This window comes from Coptis chinensis, chromosome 7, assembly GCF_015680905.1.
Source record: "Coptis chinensis isolate HL-2020 chromosome 7, ASM1568090v1, whole genome shotgun sequence".
Taxonomy (NCBI): Eukaryota; Viridiplantae; Streptophyta; class Magnoliopsida; order Ranunculales; family Ranunculaceae; genus Coptis; species Coptis chinensis.
The window spans coordinates 7,084,502-7,093,022 of record NC_141462.1 but is presented as its reverse complement, the minus strand read 5'-3'; positions in this window follow the sequence as shown (position 1 = coordinate 7,093,022).

The following is an 8,521-nucleotide window of genomic DNA, read 5'->3' as shown; positions in this document are numbered from 1 at the left end:
AAGCCCTACTGCTGTCAAATGGGCCGGGCTATATAATTAAAATGAACGAATCTATATAATTAAAATGAAATGAAAATATGGTTGTAGGCTTTACCCAATTTCTAAAAGGGTAGATACTATAACCCTAAGGGTATTTTAAGTAAAACAAAACTTTGATATAGTAATAAGGTAATTATAGATGAGGGCTTACTGTGGGCCTGAATGAGGACCTAATTAGGGTCGGATTGTTTGTCGGGCTTAAGATTTAAACTCTAGGCCCTTACCCTCCCTTCATATGTTTGAGGGGGCTCAAATCAATGCAGGCCTTGTTTTGAGGGCTTTTTCAGCCTATGGGTCGGGTCGGGCGGAGGGCTTGAGGGCCGTTTTGACAGCACTATTAAGCCCGACCATACCCGACCTATCGTCGGGCCTGCTACCTTTATAGTCCAATACTAGATTTTGGACCCGGGCATACGCACGGGATCCATTAAATATTTTGTATGCTGAAAAGACTTTACAAAATGTCTCACACAAATTTTCAAATTAGAATATATTTTTATTGAAAATCTACCGAAATATGTTAATGAGCAGCAATTATGGTGCATAAGTACTTAGAAACTAAGGGATCAAATTGAGATAACCTCTTCACTTTGAGGTTTAGGATATTAATCCGTAATTTTCAAATGGAATTATCTTAAACTCGATCTAGCTTGTATAATAATTTTCTTAGATTTATAGTGATTTAGCGGTAAATCATCACTGCTCGGCTTATGTACTAATGTGTACAAATAACTAAAATATCTATCAAATCATTAAAATAGATTGATTGTTTCAATATCCTCAAATGAATACACTACTCCCACTTGAAAAGATTTATCACATGAACATGTTCTACGATGAATTGATGAATACAAAAAAGATTCTCTTTCAAGAAAATGTGTTCACCTAGCTACTTATAATACTCTCCCAAGTATTTTCTCTTTTTATAGGTGATTGTTTGTATACATGCAAAATATACTTATTCAATTCTAACATAAATAACATAGAAGATCATGTCGTTCTATGTCTTTCGTCAATATGAACATGTCAAAGTGTTAACGTAAAATTGGGTGGGTAAAATGAGTAATGACCATTAATTTTCAGATTTGAACAATCTAATAATCAAATGGATGAAATAAGAGTGTGTCTTTCAAATAATATTCATTTTCCAAACTTGAAGCTTCTAACACATACCTTGAACTTACAATAAAATGTTCAAATATTTCATCTTATTCCACCTTTTTCCTTATTTCTTATAGTAGATTTAGCTATATTCTCAATGTTTCTGCAATCACATTGCAAAACAAAGTTCGGATGAAGAAATAGTGCCACAAAGTTCTTTCAATATTGTACTAATTTTAAAAGGGTTAAGTTTGATTGTATCAATAAAGTGTCACAAAAATAAGTATAACAATAATTCAAACAAACACTCTTCACTCTTTTGGACCAAATAATTATCATCTATCCATCAATTATCAGTAGAACACTCGTAAGAATTTTTTTAAGCTTTCGACATATTTTTTACTCCAAAATTATTAAAATTTCTACAATCAAAAAATGTTTAGGTGGCTCTTTTTGCAACCAAAGTTTGTTGCGTATCGAATAAAGGTTGTTGAGCTATTGCAAGTTCAACTGTAATTTCATCGCTTTGAAATACTCATCACAATGCAAATTCAATAATAGCTTTCTTATGCAATACCAAGAGTAGCTCATATAGGACATCATATTATTATGCAACTTGCATTGGCAAGATCCTACTCTATGATTATGGACATTCTATAAGCATCTGATCCACACCCATTTATGAAGTTAGAGAGGTGAAACATACTTGGCAGGATCATACTCCATGATATGAACATTCTATAATCATCCTGGCCCATATATTTTAGCACTATCACATCTTTCTACACTCATAATGAGCACAAATTTTGAAAATTTATTTTTAGCACTATCCCATCTTCCTATTCTAACTACCACCCATTAAGCCCGACCTATGGTCGGGACTGCTACCTTTATAGTTCAATATGCTTGAATAAATTTTCTAAATATGTATGTATTTTATGAAAACCATTAAGAACTTTTAGTTCATGTGTAAACTTGCACTTACATATTGAAACGTTAAGTTGTGATGGAAGAAGAATCAACGAATTGGAATGAAAAAATTTGTATTAATTGAACTATTATTTATATGTTACTATTTATCAACGCATGTGTAGTTTATAGTGAAAATGAACGGTGTATTTAGTTAAAAAAATATACAAAGAACCTTAAGAGGCCAAAGTCTTCTAATTAGGTGTATCAAATTGAAGTTGTAAAGCATAAAGAAAAAATGTGATTGCATCTTTGCAAGGGTAAGCCCATAAAAATGCCATAGTTGATGTTGGATGCTTACTTTTTGCACATGTTGAACCTTGGACATTCAAGCAATACCTTAACTCAAAGAATTTTCTACCTGGAATTTTATGCAAACAAATGGGTGGAGATTAATGGAAGGTAATAGATAAATAGTATACATATATTCCTTATCTTATTGCTTTCTGAAGTGAAACTTGCACTTACATACTGAAACGTTAATCTAATTAGGTATGTATTTTACAAAAGCCGAAAATGTACAAAGAACGTTAAAAGTCCAAACTATTATTTATCTGCTACTATTTATTAACGCATGTGTAGTTTATAGTGAAAATGAACGGTGTATCCAGTTAATAAAATGTACAAAGAACGTTAAAAGCCCAAAGTTTTCTAATTAGGTATGTATTTTACAAAATCACAGACTTTGGCCCATAGTCGTGTTGGTCAGAGTATTATTTATTAAGAACTTTTTGTTCATGTATAAATTTGCACTGGAGTTTATAGTGATAACGAACAGCGTATCCAGTCAAAAAAATGTACAAAGAAAGTCAAAATCCCAAAGTCTTTTAATTATGTATGTATTTTTATTAAAACCCAAACTTTGGCCCATAGTCGTGTCCTTGGTTAGAGTATTATGTATTAAGAAATTTGTGTTCATGTATAAATTTGCACAGTAGTTTATAGTAAAAACGAATAGCGTATCCAGTCAAAAAAATGTATGAACAATGTGAAAAGCCTAAAGTCTTCAAATTATGGGCTTATGTATTTTACAAAAGCCCAAATTTTGGCCTATAGTCCATTAATTTGTTGAACTTTTTTAATTGTTTGGGCCTCATTGTTTATTTTTTTTAAAAAAGCCCAAATAAAGCCCATTAGATAGAGTTATTTTCTTAGTTGACCATACGCTTGAGTTGTCTGATACAAATATCATTGTTGGGAGTCTCTCTTTCTCGTCAGTATATCCTTGACCAAAGAAGGTTTAGTTAGTCACTATCTCGATCTCTTTCAGGTACTGTTCTTGAATGGAGCTAGGTTTTTCTTTTATTTTTTTTGGTAAAGGTCATTTTTTATTTTATTTTTTGTTTTATTTCTCAAAAAACTATATGTAAGTTGTTACTACATGCCAATACTTGTACATTTGAAGGTATGATGTGTGTGTGTGTGTCATAATATTTATGTATGAACATCATAAAATATTTTCACGAATCATAAACTAAATATGTGTGTTTATGTTGCTACATGATATATTGAATATACTATTTTTTTTTCCAAGTTATCTTGCAATTTTATCAAAATGGAAGTGTAAGTTGAGTTATTTTTGTTTTATGTTTAAATGTTTATTTTTGTTATAATTACTAATTTCTTTGTCTTTTTTTTTTTTTTTTTTTTTATGTTTTGTAAAGATTGTTCTTGTAAATTTTGTAATTTTTTTTGTTCTCCAAAAGACAAATGGTCAGCAGAAACATATGCTCAATATAATTATGAGTGCATTATCGGTTTTGGTTTTTTGAATATCTCATTAAAAAAATCAAGCAGAAGAGGTGTTGTATACATCGTGGTGAATCTAATGTTTATGCGAAGAGTGAAACTCATCAGTCGGTTATAAAGATGAGGAACATGTTAGATGAGTAAGTTTTATTTATTTATTTTTTTTTGGAATTTAATTACTTATAATGTTATTAATTTTTTTTATTTTAGTTTTTTTTTTTTTTTTTTTCTGTTTTGTGAAGTGTTGGTGTTCGTTCGTATGCTATAAAGATGTTCTGGGTAAATAGTGAAGCGGATAATTTATGCAACTATTATAGGGAAAACTTTGAAGGATTAAGTTTCTTGAACTATATGGAATATTTGGTTGAAGTTCTTACGAAGTATATTGATTTGGATGAATCTGATGAAGAGGTTATTCCCTTTATATCACCTACTTGTCGTTTTTTTTGTTTTTCTCCTAATTTTTGTTTTGGCTAAATTGAAGATTTTATGTTTGATTTGACAGGTTTAGTAGTTAACCTGCATTAGGAGTAAAATGTCAGAGTAAGGATTGGGAAGACAAATGTGTCGCTGTTGCGAGCACATAAATGGGTAGGAAAGTCGAAGGGTGAAAGGCTAGCTGTGGATATTTTTAAGAAAAACCAACTGATGTTTTGTTAGTTTTAGAAGGTTGGTGTTAGTTTTTTGGTGTTTGGATGGCGGTTTTTTTCGTTTTGAATTGTAATATGTGTTGATACTTTGCAAGATTGTGTGTTTTAGTTTGATAAATTATTTTCTAGCTTATGTTGATCACATTGTAATGTTTACTGTTAGTTTTATCTCTTTGAGTACATTATGATAAAGACTGTGTGATTTGGTAGTAGATTTCTGAGTAAATTATGCATTTAAACTGTATTAGACCTGTCAGAGTCTGTATCCATGGTTACTGGTTATTTCTTTATATATAGCTATTTTTAGTTTCCTGTTTCCAGAAAGTCCAAATGATATGCTGATAAGCATTATCAATTGGCATTACCCGCAGTGACGATGCCTTAATTGACTTATTGCCACTCCCTGTATAGAGATGTTCAGTTCTAGAGATGGGCAATGCATGAATCCTACTATAGCGCCAATCTTTTTACTCCATACACATATGCCACTTCCACTATCACCGCTTATGCACAAATGTTCGGTGGCATTTGGCAAACGATCATGTCGTTTATCTCCAACAGTGGTTATAACAATTTAAGTAATAAAAGAGGCTTACCAATAATAATAAAAAAAAACATTGAAGCATATTGCAATGCTGCAATCACAGTTTACAATTATATTTAGAAGAAATAACCAACAATCTAGATGCAAAACATTGATTCCCTTACATTTAATTAATTGTTGAAGTTAAGTTCATACTAAAGCTTCTCATTAGCACCAACAACATAAGCTAGGACACTGTCAATTACAAACACCATTGGCATGCATTAGGATCTGTTACATCCACCATCTGAAACATAGAAGTTGTTCCTGCAGAACACATAAAGCAAGCAAAAGAATCTTAATCTCTGCCATCTGTAGAAGCTGAGAAGCAGAACAACCAAACTGTACACCTCCCCAAACTGTGAACTTCATGAACCAAGAATCCTATTGCTTAAAGAAGTCGAACAATATCACAATAGGCTTAGTTAGCTCACTTTCTAGAAGACATTTGATTCAACTGTTTTGAGTCTTTGAGGTGGTCCAAAACTGTAGAATTTCATTAATAAAACATAACTGTGAGTTATCCATATTATTTTATGCCCAAATAACATTCCTGTCTCTTGGACCTTCATATCCTTATTTGGTTGACTAAACTAACTTTAGTGAAAATTAAAGAACAACCCAAGCAACTGGGTGTTAAAAAACAGGATCTCATCAACTTCTTTCTAAATTGCATATGGTCTTTATAGCATAATCTCTTCCACGACAACATTTGCAATCGATATTCATTTTCGACAGAAAGCTTGCATTCTCTAGCAAGTATGTAACAACGTCTAGTTCAATCTCACTTTGTTTGTATATATCCATTTCGACTTCCGTGAGGTGCTCCAATATATCTTCATCAGAAAGTTCTTTTGGTTGCCCATATCCTTCAATGTTATGCACTTTCTGCGTCAGATATTGTCCCTATCAACAGTTCATGAGTTAGATAATTATATATAGGCACACGTGTTCGACTCACGAATAAGTTGTTATGCTATAGTGGTACCTGTATACGTATGTGCAGAGATTGCAGGTTGGGATAACCCCTCAGTAAGAGACTTAGCACTTGCTTTACGTTTATGCTTCGTGGGATATATATTAGATACCGATCCTTGGAAATACTCTGAAAACAGATTCTAAGTGTTAGTGTAACTACTATAATTAGATCAACATACATCCATTTGATAAATTAAAAAGTCACCGCAAAGGATACCCCATGTTCAAACATTGACATTTTATATAAACCATCACAAGGATGGTGGTTTAGATATGGAAGTTGTGTCACCTACATCCCATTGTGCTCCTTACATTTTGCATAACACGGACACACGCAAAGAAAGAAGTGAAGTCAAAACCTATTGGGTTTCCACCATCAAGAGCTACTTTGGAACTTCCAGGAATACTAAATGAATGTTGGATATTTAAGTCCAAGCAAAGGCGAGTCCAAAACATGATATAATTGCATCATATATCATATATGGGTACCACATATGACTACTAATCATTCAAATAACCATAAACAGATATACATCAATTCAATGGTATTCTAGGGGTTGAAATCTTAATGAAGGCTCCGAGTATCACAATCTTGGATGGAAGCAAGAGTAGAAGTTATGGTTGATATCTATATAAATATTCCCATATTCCAAATTCTTTCTTGGAATACATGTAATTCTCCTAATCTAATATTATCAACTTTTCATTTTAAGAGTTAATTTTTGAATATGCACTGGACTGACTAAATGATACCTATAAGGCTCTCACCAACTTACTCTTGAATATAAGCTGCTACTTCACTTCAGTTGGACTTCATCATGGTAAACCCATGGTCACCTCAGTTGTATACTTACTGCATGGGCTGATGATGTCATATCCTTGCACTCAAGCTTCAGTAACTTTTTAGTGTAGGGGTTATCCTAGACACAAAAACATATAAGAGTATTCAAATATAGCTCCTTCAATTAATGAATATATATGGAACGTCATATTGGTTTTATTTAGCAACAATGCTGAAATTGTGTTCTACCAAATCACATCTTGTTACCCCATTCCCACTACTTGAACAGCATGCACAAAAAGTACCCACAAATCGAAAATGCATTACAACTAATACTTTTTGGAAGAACGTAGAATATTAAAAAATCCTTCTAGGCTATGAATTCAAGAACTTGAGATTAGCGCCTCCATACCAAGCTTCATCCAGAAGCGCAATGATTCCTCCAGGTTTCTACACAAATATAAAGCTAGTCGATGTAATTGAATATTGCATCACACACATTAAGCTAGTCTGGAAATGCTACAGTTAAGGTATAGTGATAACCTTCTCGGTAAGATCCAATACATATTGGTTGTCGACAAATTCTATGTAACTCCAATCAATTTCTTCTTTTGTATATTCGTCTTGCTCCATCTTAAACACATGCTGTCAAAATAAAATCCTTATAAGCTAAGATTAAGAGTGCAACAAACCATGTGGACTCACATTCGTTTTAGTTCTACGTGTACTATTGGGCCTAGGCCCAACAAATTTTATAAGATATATTTTAAGCGGGTATTTGTATCGGCAACTTCTATTCAAATTAAGTTACAGAGCACACTCCCACAGCCCAAATCAAATGATCAGACTTTAACTTAAGTAAGGAGATTGGGGGAGGTGGCAAATGAGTTACAAGAGTCAGCCTCCAGCTTCATCCCCAAATCCACAGTCGAAGAACAATAGCTCCATCAGCATGCCCTCTCCATCAATTTCTGTTCCTCTATTCCCAGGGCCAAAAGGTACCACTCTCTCTGTCATTTCAATACATAAGCTACTGGATCTTTCCCTATTGGTCTATAAACGCAATGTAATGCATTTCAGGTACCATTTTAACGAAATGCGATATGTTCTCTGTTTTTTGTTCAATTTCTACTTAAAAATTTGTCATATATCAAAATGTATAGGGAACTGTTCAATTGCAAAACATTATTGGTAATTGGGATATTTTTTGGACCATAAACCACACTACATGGCTATGTCAATTGGCAAAATAATACCCATAGTACATAATGCGATTGCCCCCGCTTTCACCGGGGAATGGATGAAAAGTTTATTTTCCTTTTATTGGTGGATGGTGGACAAAGTACATTTTGCCAAATTAACGCTGCGTGGAGCGGCTAGCTAAAATTTGAAGCAAAGAAATATGTTGGGTTTGGGCTTTGGCAATATATAAACAAAAGAATTGGCATAATCGATAAAGATTAAACTATCGGCTAATTAATATTTAAACTAAAATTTAAAATAGCAGTTTCGATAGTGACTAATGTTCATAAATAGTATAAGCTTTTATTCATAGTTGTAACGCCCGTATTTGTAATATGTATTTATTTATTTATTTTTATTTAAAATTTGTTGGATTAGATTTGGGATATGTGGGCCTGATTTCGGGGCCCGAGTCTGTGTTGGGCTTAG